Source organism: Brachyhypopomus gauderio, chromosome 2 (assembly GCF_052324685.1).
Source record: "Brachyhypopomus gauderio isolate BG-103 chromosome 2, BGAUD_0.2, whole genome shotgun sequence".
Taxonomy (NCBI): domain Eukaryota; kingdom Metazoa; phylum Chordata; class Actinopteri; order Gymnotiformes; family Hypopomidae; genus Brachyhypopomus; species Brachyhypopomus gauderio.
In genome coordinates this window covers 46,265,233-46,282,760 of record NC_135212.1, presented here as the reverse complement: position 1 = coordinate 46,282,760, position 17,528 = coordinate 46,265,233, and the positions used below count along the sequence as shown (strand labels likewise).

The 17,528-nt window shown below is 45.1% G+C and overlaps 1 protein-coding gene across 1 annotated transcript in view; it reads right to left on the bottom strand.

The window, feature by feature from the left end:
- Window positions 1-16,626, bottom strand: part of spop (speckle type BTB/POZ protein) — a 77,717-nt gene extending 61,091 nt beyond the window's left edge. The window contains exon 1 of the mRNA XM_076997009.1: window positions 16,377-16,626. The gene's annotated coding sequence lies outside the window, so the exon portion shown is untranslated. The remainder of the gene's footprint in view (window positions 1-16,376) is intronic.
- Between the last annotated feature and the right edge of the window lie 902 nt (window positions 16,627-17,528).

Genomic DNA, 17,528 nt, shown 5'->3' with positions numbered 1-17,528 from the left:
AAGTTTAAATTATTTAATATCTGATAAACTCAACCTGGGTCAGTGTCTGATCAACAACTGTTGTAAACGTCCGTTGTACTGCCAAGTTAGAATATAACCAGATACTGCAGAAAGAGAGGATTTATTTCTGACATGACCCTCACAATAGAGATTTCTATTTTAAGGCTTTCACACCGAGTCTGGTTTTAACATATGAAAAACAGGCACGTAAAATTTTGAAAATGAACGCATGTAAATTAATGGCATCTTTCACATCCAGTGAAAGCAAGGACCTTAAAAATCTATGGATTTACACTTTCACTAGTGACCGTAGCGCGCGACTCGGCACAGTTCTTTTGTATTACGTTAACAAATACGAGCCTCTTGTAATTCCAGGACGAAACACGAGAGAACGTGAAGACGTTAAGACTGGGCGTTTTGAAAATAAACAACCATTAAATAATTTAATAAAAAGCGAATTATTTTGAGTATATGTATAAATATTTAACTTAATTAAGTTTAAGGTGCTGGGAAATATTGAAACGGACCTTTAAAGTTACGTACAAGTGCTTTAATTCCACCTTATAAAGGTGTATGAACCCTGCAAACATGACTTTGTTCATTGCGCTGAGGCGCGACGCGCGCAAAGTTACAAAATTCGAGACGTGCACGACCTCGCGAATCGACAGCGCGCGAGACCCGCGCTCACCGGCGGAGCCACCGCGATTACGTCATTTTCGCCGCTGATTTTAGTTAAGCTTTTTTTTTTTGTTAAAAAATTTGTTAAGTCTAATGCACTTTCTGCCATTCTCACTGCTGTGTGCTTAGTAGCTGAACCGGAGCGGAGTTGCGCATGCGCGGGTCAGTTTCTCCGCTGGCTTGCTTTTTACCGGTAATAAGCAAACGCACACGGTATGATAACCGTGCATTTTAATACCGTGGTATACCGTGAAACCGGTTACCGCTGCAACCCTAGTTCAAAGCCATCGGCTGGAGAGGAGGGACCGCCCACGGTGTGTTTAAAGAACCCAAACTTTTGGTGTCTCTAAAGCTACATCAATTAGAACGCTTCATAAAATCCATTCTCGGCAGCAGGGTAAATAACGGCTGCAGAGGGACGGTTTGGGTCGGACGGTGCCGATGACCTAATGAGACCACAACACCGCAAGCCCAAGGCCTTTCTAGGGTCCTTTTACTGGGGCTATGGAACACTTACACTACCTATTGTTACCTTGTTGGGTCCTATTTAACCATTTCAGTTAAAAAGCTGTGCTTTGCATAGTTCATATGCTTTGATTTCTTTCTGGAAACTATAAAAATTATTTAGGAAAAAAAAATGCATCATGTTGAGGGCAAGCAGGAATACTGCTATGTCATAACAGGCCATGTCTACCACATCAGTAGCAGTGACATAACGGGCTTGCTAACTGTAGAATGCTGCTATCCTCCTTCATGTGAGTGGACCTGCTTCCTTGGTAAAGTAGTGTAGGGAACACGGGGCCCAAGGTGCTTAAGACACTGTTAATATGGCGGTGTATTCAAAGGTGGTCTTGTTCCGAAATAATTGAACAACACAGAATGACAACATATAACTCCACTCCAGCCATGTGTGAACTGCTGTAAGCAAAAGCGTGTCGCAAACACACACACACACACGCACACGCACACGCACACGCACACGCACACGCACACACACACGCACACACACACGCACACGCACACGCACACACACAGAGCTGTAGCAGAGCAACCTTGAGCATGCATGCGCGCACACACACACACACACACGCACACGCACACGCACACACACACGCACACAGAGCTGTAGCAGAGCAACCTTGAGCATGCATGCGCGCACACACACACACACACACACACACACCTATGCATATACACCTCTACACGGACCCAGTGTGTGGACAGCAAGAGATCAAAGGTTCTGCAGATGGCTTAACGAGCTGTTAAAAACATGATGGTAGGAGGCCCACACACACACACACAGCCCATACAAACACACCCACACCACACACACCCACACCCCATACAAACACACCCACACCACACACACACCCACACCACACCAGAGTGTGATAGAGTGTAAAAAAAAAGTGAGAGGTAGAGACGGAGACAAAGGGGGATGGTGGGGGGAGTGAGACTGGAGTGAGCTGGGAGGGGAGACAGGTCACGACAGGGGCGACAGGTCACGACAGGGGCGACAGGTCACGACAGGGGCGACAGGTCACGACAGGGGCGACAGGTCACGACAGGGGCGACAGGTCACGACAGGGGCGACAGGTCACGACAGGGGAGACAGGTCACGACAGGGGCGACAGGTCACGACAGGAGCGACAGGTCACGACAGGGGCGACAGGTCACGACAGGGGCGACAGGTCACGACAGGGGCGACAGGTCACGACAGGGGCGACAGGTCACGACAGGGGCGACAGGTCACGACAGGGGCGACAGGTCACGACAGGGGCGACAGGTCTTCTGGAGCAGCCCACATTCCAGGCCAGCAAAGCACCGGGGCAAGCACGCCTGGCCTCAGACGCACCGGGACGAGCACGCCTGGCCTCAGACGCACTGGGGCGAGCACGCGTGCCCCAACTGGACCCAGGACTAACGGAGAGACGGCGTAGATCAGAGAGGAAGGGGCGTGGCCTGGGGGACACCTCACACCCAGCACCCACACTCAGCGGGCCAAGAGAGGGGGAGTCTGGCTGGATCACACCCAGGCCACGCTGCCAATTTAGGCAGAGAGACGAAGATGACGCACGACCATGCCAACTCTGGGGAGCGGGGTTCGTCTCGACCGCTATTGGTCAACCACCCCCCCCCCCAAAATAAAACAAAGGGACTGACTGACTGAGGTCAAGCACTCAAGCCGTTAACAAATTTGTGCTTACACTCAGCTATAATTGCAAAATCCAACCAATAAACCTAATAAATTAATAAATATTTAGCAAAACGCTTTTGAATAAGCGTATTCCTAAGTGAGAGCTCGCTAAATTGAGCCTCTTTTGTTGGTTTATTCTCTTAAACTCGAGGCTTAATCTTATGGCATTTCTTTTCAGTAACTACACTGAATCAAACATATTAAAAAACACCCAGAATCGCTTTATTAGGCCCCGTTTGTCAGCCACAACAATTTGCTTTGGTGTGATAGACTCTATTGAGCCGTTTCTAACACTGATAGGACACAAGAGACATCACTGACAACTATGGCATAAACAAACAAGACACGTGGCCAGAACCCAGCAACACAACATACAGCATAGACATAAACAATGTGTATTAGCGATACATATACCTGGATAAAGAACACACAGACACGCATGGGTATACAAGATACACTTTACACAATGGGGAGTACGTCTCCATGCAAAGGAACTCAAACGTCATGTGTGCGTGGAGCAGTTGTGCAGAGGAACTGTGAGCGTGAGGGAGACTCTAGGCTTGAAGTTAGAGGCTGAACGTGGCATGCGCACATGTGTGTGAGCACAGCTGGTCCTGGCGAGTGCCGATACCCAGCACGCCTGTCCAGCAGAGCGCGAGACGTGGGCGGGGCGAGAGGGGGGCGGGGCGATGGCCAGGCGGCCCCAGGTCCTGCCCCCACACACACACGTAGCGACCAAAGCCACAGTTCCAGTAAAGAGGCGCTCCTGCGATCTCTGAAGCGCAGATTCAGATTAATGCTGGATGGTGTTCGGAGGATTCCAACAGTTGCAGCACAAACGGCAAAGACGACTCGTGGGCTAGCGTTACTCAGCAGCTTTATTGACTATTTTTTTTACTAATTTTCATGAGTGAGCCGTCAGCCCTCGAACAGGCAGGGCCACCTCCACAGCTCTGCCCATGATGAGGAAGCTCTCGTCAACAGACCCTTCAGCCGTTACCCTCACCCACCATCGCACCTCGTCAACAGCAAACTTCTGTTCTGATCTACACTCGTCCAGTCAACAGGAGCAACACTGAGCATGCTCAGTGGCCCACGACCCTGCCAACTGCTGCATCTTTACGTGGTTGGAAACATGAGAAAATGTGAATTCTCAAGATTCATCATTTGCCCCGACCGCCTAGAGCCCACCCCCCCCACCCCACAACACACACACACACACACACACACACACACACACACACACACACACACACACACACACACACACACACACACACTAAAATGGATCCTCTAAGCATTATTCTCCCTCACACACACACAAAATTCTGAACCATATGCTGGCAACTGCCCCACTTCATGAATATTCATCAAACTCATTACCACACAAGTGGGGAAACAAGTGATATTTTAGAGCAAGTGTAAAGCACAATGCATAGAGGAAAACGGAGCCACAGACAGACAGACCAGCCACCAGACAGATAGACCACCAGACCACTGGAGACAGACCAGCCACCAGACAGATAGACCAACACCTACACATACAGACCACCAGACCACTGGAGACAGACCAGCCACCAGACAGATAGACCACCAGACCACTGGAGACAGACCAGCCACCAGACAGATAGACCAACACCTACACATACAGACCACCAGACCACTGGAGACAGACCAGCCACCAGACTGATAGACCAACACCTACACATACAGACCACCAGACCACTGGAGAAAGACCAGCCACCAGACAGATAGACCAACACCTACACATACAGACCAGCCACCAGACAGATAGACCAACACCTACACATACAGACCACTGGAGACAGACCAGCCACCAGACAGATAGACCAACACCTACACATACAGACCAGCCACCAGACAGATAGACCAACAACTACACATACAGACCACCAGACCACTGGAGACAGACCAGCCACCAGACTGATAGACCAACACCTACACATACAGACCAGCCACCAGACAGATAGACCAACACCTACACATACAGACCACCAGACCACTGGAGACAGACCAGCCAACAGACAGATAGACCAACACCTACACATACAGACCAGCCACCAGACAGATAGACCAACACCTACACATACAGACCACCAGACCACTGGAGACAGACCAGCCACCAGACTGGTAGACCAACACCTACACATACAGACCAGCCATCAGACAGATAGACCAACATCTACACATGCAGACCACTGGAGACAGACCAGCCACCAGACAGATAGACCAACACCCACACATACAGACCACCAGACCAGCCACCAGACAGATCAACCAATACACTTTCAGACCACCAGACATCCACACACAGACTGTTGTGTGTGTGCTGTGTCTCTCAAGGCTCTAGGTTGAGGAAAAACTGCTGATTTATACCAGTGAAAGAATGAAGCACTTACACAACCATGTGCACAGAGGCTACATCTGCACACCTTCTGAAGACAGAAAATCCCAGTCTAATTTGTATCTAACAGGACTGTCAAATGCAGTCTGCAATTCTTTAAAACAATCCTGAAATTCAATAACCTCCCTAAAAACAAATGGAATCAGCAACTTCAAGGGCCGAGTGTGTAGGAATGCCAGGTTCATGGTTTCAGGCAAAGGCAGCTGTCCGACAACGACACACACACACACACACACACACACACACACACACACACACAGAGAGAGTGTGTGTGAGAGAGAGAGAGAGAGAACGTGTCCACAACCGTGGGCTCTCCCCGACATTTAACCACGCCTCCAACCCCGCTCAACCCAAACAGCTGCACCTAACATGTAGTGTTCCTTATATTCCTTGGGTTCAACTGCATTTCTTGAGTGTGAACCAACCATCTGCTAAAACCTTTTCACATGGAATGACGAACTTCACTAAGCTTACAGCACAACATACCATCACCAGGACACTGGCTGCTGCATGTTTGGCCAGTGAGATTTAGGCCAATTAGCCTCAAACTTAGGTGGGGTCACAATCAATGTAAAACCACATTTTATCCGTGTGGAGGATCAGGAATCAGATTGGTAATTTGCCAATGCCTTTAGCATTCATTTAAACCCCCTTTTCTCCTCAAGTACCTCATTCTTGTAAATTATTGCCCTTATCCAAACTATTTCTAAGCATTTCAGGAGACGTGGCACTACTGTTTTGCTGTTTTCTGATAAATGATTCAATCTAAATATCGTGGTTTGTATTATTAAAATGTCAAGTAGTGTGCCATTACAGTTCAGCTATACTGTCCACCCCTACACACTGCTATTAATGGTATACTTCAACACGGATTCTCTGAAAATGTCACAACCCGTCCAAGGTCCTGGAAGCCGGCCCACTTGCAGCACGGCGCTGGAGCTGCACTGGCCCCGCCCACCAGGACCTCCCCTCCGCGCGTGCTCGGGACCGACTCTCAGAAGGACGCTTAGGAGAGTGTGTTCTGTGGCCTTCTACACCGGAGCCCAGCAGAAGAATGCACAGAAGAGGTGGACCGGTCCGCACTCACACTGCCGTACAGGGGCTCGCTGATGGGCTGCAGACAGAGCTCGTGCAGGCCATGGGATGTTATGCACACGCACACACACACACACAGGCCGCTGGTGTCCATGTCCTGCTGTTGAAGGCAGCCCACATGCCCACACATCTCCACACACAACATGGCAGTTCACCCACGTCACGGGGGATACAGTAATTCTGCAGTGCTGATACCACTGCTGCTTACTGTACACACCAAGTATGTTCACACTATGTACAAGAACATACACAAGCCACACTAATTATATTAAGAAATATTGTTATCATTAATTTATTTTTTTACTGGGGTTTTTTTTTTAACAAGCGTTCATTCAGAGCGGGTGAAAGTATTCAGGGTTGTTCTACTCTGCTCGGCCAATATTAGGGGGAATCACAACCCAACACATAGCTGCTCTTTCCCTCAAACCAGAGAGGCAATTTCACAACCATATGAACTATCGATTTCAATCAGACAATAGTGTCTATCTCTCTCTCTCCTGCTTTTTTTTGTACAATTACTTTTTCACCTGGATCACGTGACTCTGGAGAGAACGCATCGGTTTGTTTCAAGCTGATCTCTGCTCACCACAGGTCAGTGTCTACCGGGTGAATGTGGCCCAAACCGCAGCAGCACCACACACACACACACACACACACACATCCACTCACCAAACAGAGACATGAGCAACACAGACACACAACCCCAAAAGGTTAAATCTAAAACTGAAATGCCATCTGTTCTGATTATCTGCTAAAATCTTTCACTGTTTCACACACGCGCGCACACACGCACACAAACACACACACACACACTGATTAAAGCTACTGAAATGCCACTTATGGGCATGTCCTGTAAATCTCCACTGCTTTTCTTTCGCTCACTCTCTCTGCTCCTCTCTGACTGCACAGAGTCAAATGAAATGTCACGTAGTCATAAAGACGATGATCTTGTACACTAAAGATGATAACGCAGGGCAGAGTGCAACAGAGGAGCCCATGTGGGCATGTGCATAAGGGAGCAGGAGTGAGGGTGAGACCAGGAGTGAGGGTGAGACCAGGAGTGAGGGTGAGACCAGGAGTGAGCGCGAGACCAGGAGTGAGCGCGAGACCAGGAGTGAGCGCGAGACCAGGAGTGAGCGCGAGACCAGGAGTGAGCGCGAGACCAGGAGTGAGCGTGAGACCAGGAGTGAGCGCGAGAGCCCAGACCAGGGTCCAACACTGGAAGAGCAGGTCCAGATGTGCTACAACCTCCTGTACGTTACAAGAGAAAAGTTACACTGCAGTGTGAGACTGGGACAACAGTGTGGGAGAACAAAAGAAGAATGTTCATTTCTGAGGAATGTTCAGTAACATCGATATGTTCAGGACCTCTCGTCTATTCTGTGTCAAGTTGACATACATACAAATGACAAAGTCGTATCAGTCAACACTCACCATCCTGAATTCCAATATTTAGTCTCGCACACGCACGCACGCACACACACACACACACACACACACACACACACACACACACACACACACACACACACACTAACTGTTCTTCAAACATACTGTTTCACAAAAACACCAGCACACACAAAATGTGAGAGCAATAATATATTTCATCCCACATATGAAAGTGCAGACAAGCATTTGCATGACCTCAATCCATATTTCAATTTCCATCTACCCGTGTAAACTAATTCAATCTGGGCTATATTTCCTCACCCGCAATCGCCTGTGAGAAATGATCCTATTCACACACACACACACACACACACACACACACACACACACACATCTTTTACCCCATACATCTACTCATCTCCAGAATCAGTGATATTTAAACTGTGAATATTTATCGTTGTTTGATTAATCACCAATATTCGGTTTCAAACAAGCTAATAAAGTCTTGCAGCTCTCCTTTTTAAAACTGAAAATATTAACTGGAAAAATTCAACTTGAATGAATATTGCAAATTTAGAAAGAAGCTTTTAAAAAAATCACCACCACATCCAGTTTCCTTCGTCTTTACAACACCCACCCTGACCAACAGGGATTCCCATGCAAAGCTGCTGACTTGGGCTATTTGGACATTTTATTCACATGTTGAACAGTTTTGTCATTACAGTAAGCTAGCTAATTCACTGCACATCAGTATAGCGGGTTAGCTAACTAGGCATAGCAATCACGTTATAATTATTTCCCATACATGTAAAAGGCAATAAAGGTACTTTAGTTCCACTATAGATTCTGCTGAGAGTTAGAAAATAAGTTTATTTTATTGGCAGTTATCCAGTTCCATTATCTGAACTGTTTCTACACAAGTACAATAATTTGTCTTACAAAGTACCTTTTCTCATCCAGAGGGGATCACTGATGAAAACGCTTTAAAAACAAAAAATACATATATTTACATTTGTATGGAGTCAAATTAGGGTCTTTAATGGTGACGAAAAAATAATAATATCGCAAATATAAGATTAGCATTTTGCATTTTACGTTCCTAATTTGTTTCTGCAATACTTTCCCTCTTTTGCGTTTTTCTTTTCTTTGCGTTTCACATTTTATGTTGCTGCTTTTTTTTGCAATACTTTCTCCCTTTTGCGTTTCTTTCTTTTGTTTGCGCGTCACTGCTTTTCTTTGCGTCTCGCATTTTACGTTCATAATTTTTTTTTGCGCTTCTCTCTTTTCTTTGCTCCGGTTTTACCCTCTGTGTGGGGGCCGGGAAAGAGGCGTGGCCAAGAGCGAAAGGCGTGCTGTGAACGTTCAGCGTCAGTTCAGCTTCCTTCCACTCGCTGAACTGAACTGCTGCTGCAGCGCATCTGGTGTTAAAGGAAGAGAGAGGTCGGGTGTGTGCGAGGTGGTGGCGCATTTCAGGGCATTGTTTTTATTCGCTCAGGTTTTCAAAAGATCATTTCAAACCGACCTCAGTAAAATGTTAATAATAATAATAATAATAATATATATATTTTTAAATGAAGTTTTAAAAGGGCACTTTCGTTGATAAAGGGCAGAGTTGGTGGTGCTTTAGCACCTGATGTCTATGTCTGCACGCATATACCTGTGGTCCAGCTGGGCGACCGTCTGCCATGATACCAGTAACCAAATTGCCGCGCTGTGTGACGGTTCAACTGATGACGCTGAACGTTCACAGCACGCCTTTCGCTCTTGGCCACGCCTCTTTCCCCGCCCCCACACAGAGGGTAAAACCGGAGCAAAGAAAAGAGAGAAGCGCAAAAAAAAATTATGAACGTAAAATGCGAGACGCAAAGAAAAGCAGTGACGCGCAAACAAAAGAAAGAAACGCAAAAGGGAGAAAGTATTGCAAAAAAAAGCAGCAACATAAAATGTGAAACGCAAAGAAAAGAAAGAAACGCAAAAGAGGGAAAGTATTGCAGAAACAAATTAGGATGCAAAATGCTAATCTTTGCGATATTATTATTTTTTCGTCACCATTAAAGACCCTAATTTGACTCCATACATTTGCTAGTGTAAGCTGTAATGTGTGATTGTGTACAGAAGCCTACAGCAAAACTACAAATGTAATATACACTAATGACCTACTGCCCAGCCCAACAACTTAACACAAGTGAGAAATATTAGCTAAGCGATGCCGTGTAGGAGCTGTAAACACAGAAGACCCAGAGTGATCTGCAGTGGGTCCACGTGTGTGTGTGTGTGTGAGTGTGTGTGTGTGGTGTGCAGGAACGCGTCACTAGCTGTGGAGGTTTGTGGATTTGATGCTCTACCACTGCCTCGAGGTTTAATATTCATCTGAGGCATTTAGCATTTCTAAAGCGTATTAAAGTGGCTATTTTAAACACAGATTTAACCCTAGCCTTCCACGCATGGCTTCTGGGTTTCGGTGTGTCCCAACATCCATTAAACATCCAGGTTTTTGAGCACGCCTTCCCCCGACTTTAAGTCCATTTAATCAGTGTGACTGATAACTCAGAATTTTGGGCTCTGAAAATCACTAACGTCTTCAGTTTCACTGACGTTGAACCTATAATTACAGTAATTGCTCAACTTCTTGTGTGTCTAAACACATACATGGTGAACTTGCTGCGTCTCTTAAAACATACGATATACTACAAAACATACTATATCAGCTCCATTACTGCAGTATCAGTAGAAAAATGTCACATGATCAAAAGATCAACACGTGGCTTGAAGTCTTCAAAGTCACTTCTTAGAATTCAATGCTGTTACCTGGCAGAAAATCAGAATAAAACTAAACAACATTTGCACCAACAGCTAACGGCAGCACTGTGGTCACGATTCACAGACACGCTTACACATTTAAATGTGCACGTTACTAAATTACACTGCTCTTATTAAACAGGACGAACCTTTAACGTTAGAGCCCCCAAACACACTTACCTCCCAAGGACTTCTGGTACAGGCTGGGTTTTAAGAAGAATTCACTTACACATTATGCGACTAATCTAAACTGGCAACCAGTGGAAGAAAATGTGAAGGAGCTAAATGAAGTCCTGCTTATACTCCATTAAAGGAGGGCCAGAAGGCTGGGCACCTTGTGCCTGTGCACTCATAGTGAAGTATTGTTGAGTTATATGGTTATCTAGTGCACCAGGCCCTCACCATCTCCAGTGTGGGGAAGCAGAGTGACCAGAGCACTCCTCTCCTACACTGCTCACTCCCATCTCCAGTGTGGGGAAGCAGAGTGACCAGAGCACTCCTCTCCTACACTGCTCACTCCCATCTCTAGTGTGGGGAAGTAGAGTGACCAGAGCACTCCTCTCCTACACTGCTCACTCCCATCTCCAGTGTGGGGAAGCAGAGTGACCAGAGCACTCCTCTCCTACACTGCTCACTCCCATCTCCAGTGTGGGGAAGCAGTGACCAGAGCACTCCTCTCCTAGACTGCTCACTCCCATCTCTAGTGTGAGAAAGTAGAGTGTGACCAGAGCACTCCTCTCCTACACTGCTCACTCCCATCTCTAGTGTGGGGAAGTAGAATGACCAGAGCACTCCTCTGCTACACTGCTCACTCCTATCTCTAGTGTGGGGAAGCAGAGTGAGCAGAGCACTCCTCTCCTCTCCAGTCATGACTCCAGACTGTGGCCATTTCTAGACGTAGACATCCGACACGTTACACTCATAATCAAACTTTTTTGACATGAGAGCAGCTGGGATGAACGAGTGCTGTCTGCGTGTTGTTGTGTGAATGTGTTGACCATGTGTTGCACTCTGCCGTGCAAACATGACACTTTCCATGACGTCATTTGTGACTCAAAAATCTACCAATGAGCCGACGAGCGTGATCGTGGTTGCAAAGAAAGTCTGTTATTGCAACCTCATATCAATTCACAAATGACTCCATCACATAAACCGTTCACACGCGGTTTATTGCGTCACCGTTACTGTTCATTACAGTTCGTTACTGTTGCAAGGGGCTGTTGTGAGCCAGAAACGTACGATTCAGAGCTCTGTGACGAATATGCAAAGAACCAGTATGCATCTAAAGTGGATAGGGAGAGTGTAAGTGTAGCTCGTGGGTGAGAAAACAGCTTAATGTTTCCACGAAGACAACAGTTCTCAGCAAGGGTCATTTAGTTTGTCTGCAGGCTTACTGTAGTACCAGCATAGGGTGTGCATATAAACAAGCTATGAAATCAACACATCAGGTCATTCCCTATGAAGGCCTATGACAAATCTACATAAAGCCCTATTTATAACAAACCTCTTGGATAAGTTACTCTGATTATCTTATTAGTTTCTGCACCTTGTTGTTCCTGCATGCAGATCAGCTGGCAAAACGTCTAGCTAATTATGGTATACCTACTGGGCAATTAAAGGAGTAGTCAGGCATTTATGCACACAAGACGTGTCAATACAGTAACAGCAGTGCCGTATCCCCTGGCTTGAGCGCTGCGTTAGGCAAGGATTGTACAATACTTACTTTTTCTTATTTTTTTTCAAAAACGCGAATGGAATTTTAATTTAAGCGCACGCCTGTGAAAACAGATTTTGATGCAAGTGGTCTACCGTTTAACCGAGTATTCATTAACCCTAAATACAAACATGTTCAGCGACGCATGCTACTGGAAAAATCGGTTACAGACGTTTTGACAGGGCAAGACGAGAAAATTAGGCTCCTCGGAACATTGCACAACGCGCATGCCAAGAAGCCCGCCATATCTAAATGCCTGCTACATAAAGAACGCTAGCAAAATAATGCGAGCAGCAATAAGTTACCTTAAGGAATGTGAATGTAACTTAAAAGTAGGATAGCCAAGCTAGCTAACATTAGTTAGCTAGCTAACATAGCTAACATGAGTTAGCTAGACAGAATGTGTAGCTTGGCTAACTGAAAACATGTGCTGCTCACAAAAAGTTAGGGATATTTGACTTTCAGGTCAAATTTAAAAAGTTCATGACACAGTGGTATTGTATCATGAAAGTAGGGTATTTAAGTAGATGAATGCTATGCTGATTTCCTCATCAAACAATTTACTGAACAAAAGCAAACAAAAGTGGTGGGCACACCCCAACAAAAGCATCAATTACAGCTCGACAACGCTGGGCTATGGCGTCCCACTCTTCTGGAAGGCCCCTCGGGTCATTGAGGTCCTGGGGTACAGAATTACGAGCCTCTACACGCGACTCGGCTGATTACGGAGGTTCTCTACGGGATTCAGGTCTGGAGAATGTGCAGGTAACCCCATTTGACGTACGTCAGTCTCCAGAAGCCATTCCCTAATGATGCGACCTCGAGGAGCTGGAGCACTTTCATTCATGAAGATGAAATTAGGCCCGTGTTCTTCATTAAGAGGCACAGTGATTGGATTAATGATGCTATTCAAGTAGTATGAGCTTGTCACATAGTGTAGGGCAGTTCCGTGTTGACTACATACACCAACCCACTCTGTAACACCACCACCACCAAAGGCTCGTCTGGTGACAACACTGGCTGATGCACGGCAGTCTGTTCAGCGTGAATCGACATGGATCAAACACCAGTTATGAATTTTGCAGTTGAGCTGCTTGTTAGAGAGCAGCAAGTTATGCATAAAGTACTGAAACATTGAACAGTCGGACATGTGCATTAAAAGGTTTTGAGGAGGTCACATTAAGTTCACCTGTAAAGGTTAGAGTGCATTTTAGGTCCATCCTGGAATTTCACCATGCATTTTTTTTTACAGTATATATAACTTTAGTTATCATTCAAAGAAAGATAAATATTATTTTCATTACTTTAATGATCAAACAATAGCTAATTAATATTAGCTCAATTTGGATGTTTGGATAGTCTCTAAACCGGATTGTTGAACTACAACCGAGATTGAAAGTCTTATTCAATAATAATGTTTTTTTCATTTCTGCACCTTGGAAGAACCAGTTCTTATTAGAAAAACATTAATTCCATAACACTTTCCTTTGAGTTTCCTAATTTCACTGTTGCTACTGCAATAACTGGCAATGAAACAGATGAGTATTTAATGCATTGTCCATTAGTATTAAAATTCAGACATCACAATGCCGTCCTCTCTACAGTTTAGGCTAGACGTCACAATTCAGTATCATAGGGGGAAAAACTAAATGTGTAGGTTTCTTCTCATTTATTTGGAACAGACAGTAGTGCGAGTTTGAGTTTGTTCCACCAAGTGTCGTTAGTTCCCCCTGAGGTACTTGGTAAAGCTTCCAGTGTATTAAGCAGTAAAATGGAAACAGTGAACATACACGGACAAAAAAAACAATATTTTTATGCAGGGCTGATAAAGGCAATAGGTCACAATTGAATATAAAGTTGAAAAGCATCTCTTACGTTGTTAAAGTACAAAACAGAACCATAAAGATAATTGAATGTGTCGCAATTAGGCTATATTTTATCATTTAAAAGCTTAAGCCCAACCTGATTAACGGTAAATTCCAACTGCTTTAATTACGTTGTTGGCACATCCAAGTGATGGCAACGAATATGCGCTAGCATGTTCATGTGTTTCTGCAAATATACCGTCCTCATTCACAACCTGCTGTCATAGTTCACTGGGAAGCGCAAATTCACCACACATCCATTTCTAAAGAAGGAGAGTCTTCATGCTCCCGCTTCTCATTTTCATTAGCATTACTGACCCAATCAGACGTCGGCGAGCTTGAGCTCAGCTTAGCATGTTGCTAACGGCTTACAGCTTAAGGTCCGAGTGGAATTAGTGCCTATGAAATTTGATTACACATTACGCCGCAGTGCTCCCGCTACCAAACAACCCTGGGTTGTAGAAAGGTTATGCCTGGACCACGGCTAGGATCATATTTCTGCAAATGACAAATGTAGCACATTGAAAAATGTTGTCCAACATTTTACCTTTCATGAAAATCAGTCACAGTGACCAAGGACTGACAATGTACTGCCTAGCTGTAGGTATCCAACTAAATCCTGTAATTTGCATATCACAATAATGGCTTCAATATTAGCCTTCATAAATAAAATTGCAATATTCACTATCAGCAAAAATCGATCTAGGCCTAATAACCAGGCCCTATTCTCACCAGAGCAGAGTCCAAACTGCCGAATGCAGCTCCGGGAGCTTGTGTTTACTATCTACTCTATTTGCTCCATCTATTGTCATTTAGAAAGTGGTTTCGAAGACATATACTGTATTGCCCACAAAACCACACAATATTAGTCTTGGAGGCACTGGCAGTTGACAGTCTTCAGATACTATAAAAACCGCTTTGCCAACTTTTTACAATAGGATAGAGAATGTCTCTAGGGAGTGCCAGACTAGAATTGCCCTTCTAGACTGATAAATGAGAAAAGTTCACAAACGCAAATCTTACTAAACCATCATTAAAAACAGCCTCCACCAACACCTGTGTTAACACAAAAGTACACATCAATTATTTAAAGGCCATACTCGCTTAACATTCATACTTAAGCTGGAGCAAACATGCGGCCTTACTCCTCGGGTGAATGAGGACGGAGAATGGGGGAAGGGTGGTACAGACAGGTGTACAAACAGGTGTAACGGGTAGGCGAGTGTGTGCTCTTGTGCCAAGTGCCTGGAACTCCAACAATGACCCTGTGTGAACAGCAGCAGCACGTAGAACGGAAGTCATAACACCAATGATGCCCCAGTAACAAAAAAAGCCAACAGTATGAGCAAAGACAATGTTCTTCCGTTACTTTAATCATCTGCACACGAGAGGGTACACATGCCACATGTTGACCCCACCGAGGCCCACTCCTGACCCAAACCCAATTCCTGCAATGCAGCAACCCCTCAACTCGTCTTCTCGCTATTTCAACAGAGCTCACTTTCTGGCACCAAGCACCCCTGCAGCGCTGCACTGCGCATGCAGGAAAAAAACTCATTATTTAGCAGGATATCAAGGCAGATCAGTGCGCAGGCGCTGTGACATAATCCCATCTACACAGACATGGGTTCTTTATTTGGCAAAGCTTCATTACATACACACACAGGCCCCCTTAACAAAAACAGCTTGCTCGCCACTACATCAAATATCGAATATAACTGTACAATGACAGTACGGGCACTCAAAATGTCTTGATAATAAGCTTATATACAAAACACGTTCATTCATGATGACTCTAAAACTAAAGTAAACGTGTGCCAGCTGCATGCTAACGCTCCTCTTAAATACAAGCAGAACGCTAGCTAGCATGTTAGCCAACCACACAGTTAGCTAGCTAATAACACCCAGGAGCGTGCTACGGCTAGCTGGCTAACCAAACACGGCTAGCTCTAAATGAAGAGTTAGCCCACTAGCTAACCAGGCTAGGCGCTGGCAGGTGGTGGTTAGCCTGCTAGCATGGAACAAGGAGCTAGCCGCCGAGCTAACTCCAGCTAGCTCCCCAACAGACCCCATGTAGGCTGTAAGAGTCATAAAGTGAGTCCCCACACCACCACACCGTCGTGTCTCCCGCCCGCCCACAAGACGAGAAACACAATATTCACCGGGCAGTTAAACGCGCCGCGTCTGACGCCGTGTTTGTGTTTTCAAACTTGCCTTTTTTGAGTCTTTTTCTTCGACCGTATCGGATATTTTTCTGTGGCGCCGCTTCACGTCCGGGTTAAACGAGTGACGAGACTCGGCCGCGCGCACGCACCGAGGTGCACGAGCGAGAGAGGGTTCCTTCAACCTGACACACCGCTGAATTTCCCCTTAGGAACATGAGCGAGTTGAGCTCTTCTTGTTGGGCGCTGTGTGATCCACAGATAAACGAGTGCCCGTTTGACTTATTCCTGATCCTAATAAAACGTCGCCTTTCTTTTTTTTGAGCCTTAGCATGCAAAATGTTACACCTGGCCATAAACTACAGAGAGAGGGATTGATTTGACCACATCACGATGTGAAATGGGCGTCATCACTCAGAATGTAGAGTAATGCCCATAAAGACTTTGTGACACTTCTCGGAATTTACTAATGCGTGTTTTTAATTTAGAACAATAGCCTATCATCAAAAACTTTTTCTGTTGAATGGCTGTACTGACTTAAAATTAAGATATTACATGAACTAATATCAACTAAAAAAGGGTTTTATAATTAATACATTGTATAATTGTTTTAAAGTTTTTAAGTCATTTTTATGTGGTTTTGTTTTGCTCAGTATAAGTCCAATTAGTCTTTAATATATTCATTTATAATTTGAAAATATGCATGTCCAATCCCTTGTTGAGTAATACATTTTTTAATCATTGATGCACAAGAGTAAAAACGATTATTCAAGCTGCCTTACTGTTTGTAGAAAATTTTCTTCTGAAAATCAAAATGAAGACTAGTTGTGAAATTTTGAATTATGATCAGAAATATTTAGGCTAGTCCTAAAAGATAAAAATTATTAAACATCATTAAAGTGTTTCATTTTTACTTTATATCATTGTGTGTGTGTGTGTGTGAGAGAGACTGTGTGTTTGTGGGTTCCTGTGCGATTGCCTCTGTGTGAGTATGTGCGTGCGTGCGAATCGGCTTGGGGGGGTTGACAAGGGGGGCTTCCAAGGAAGGGATCGTAAATTTAAAAAAATAAATAAATTATACAATTTTTGGAAAGGGCCTCCACCCCGCCTCTTGCGGTTACGGCCCAGAATTTTGCGCCATGCAACTGTGTGTATATGCATGTATGTGCGCGCGCTTGCAAGTGTGTGTGTGTGTGTGTGTGTG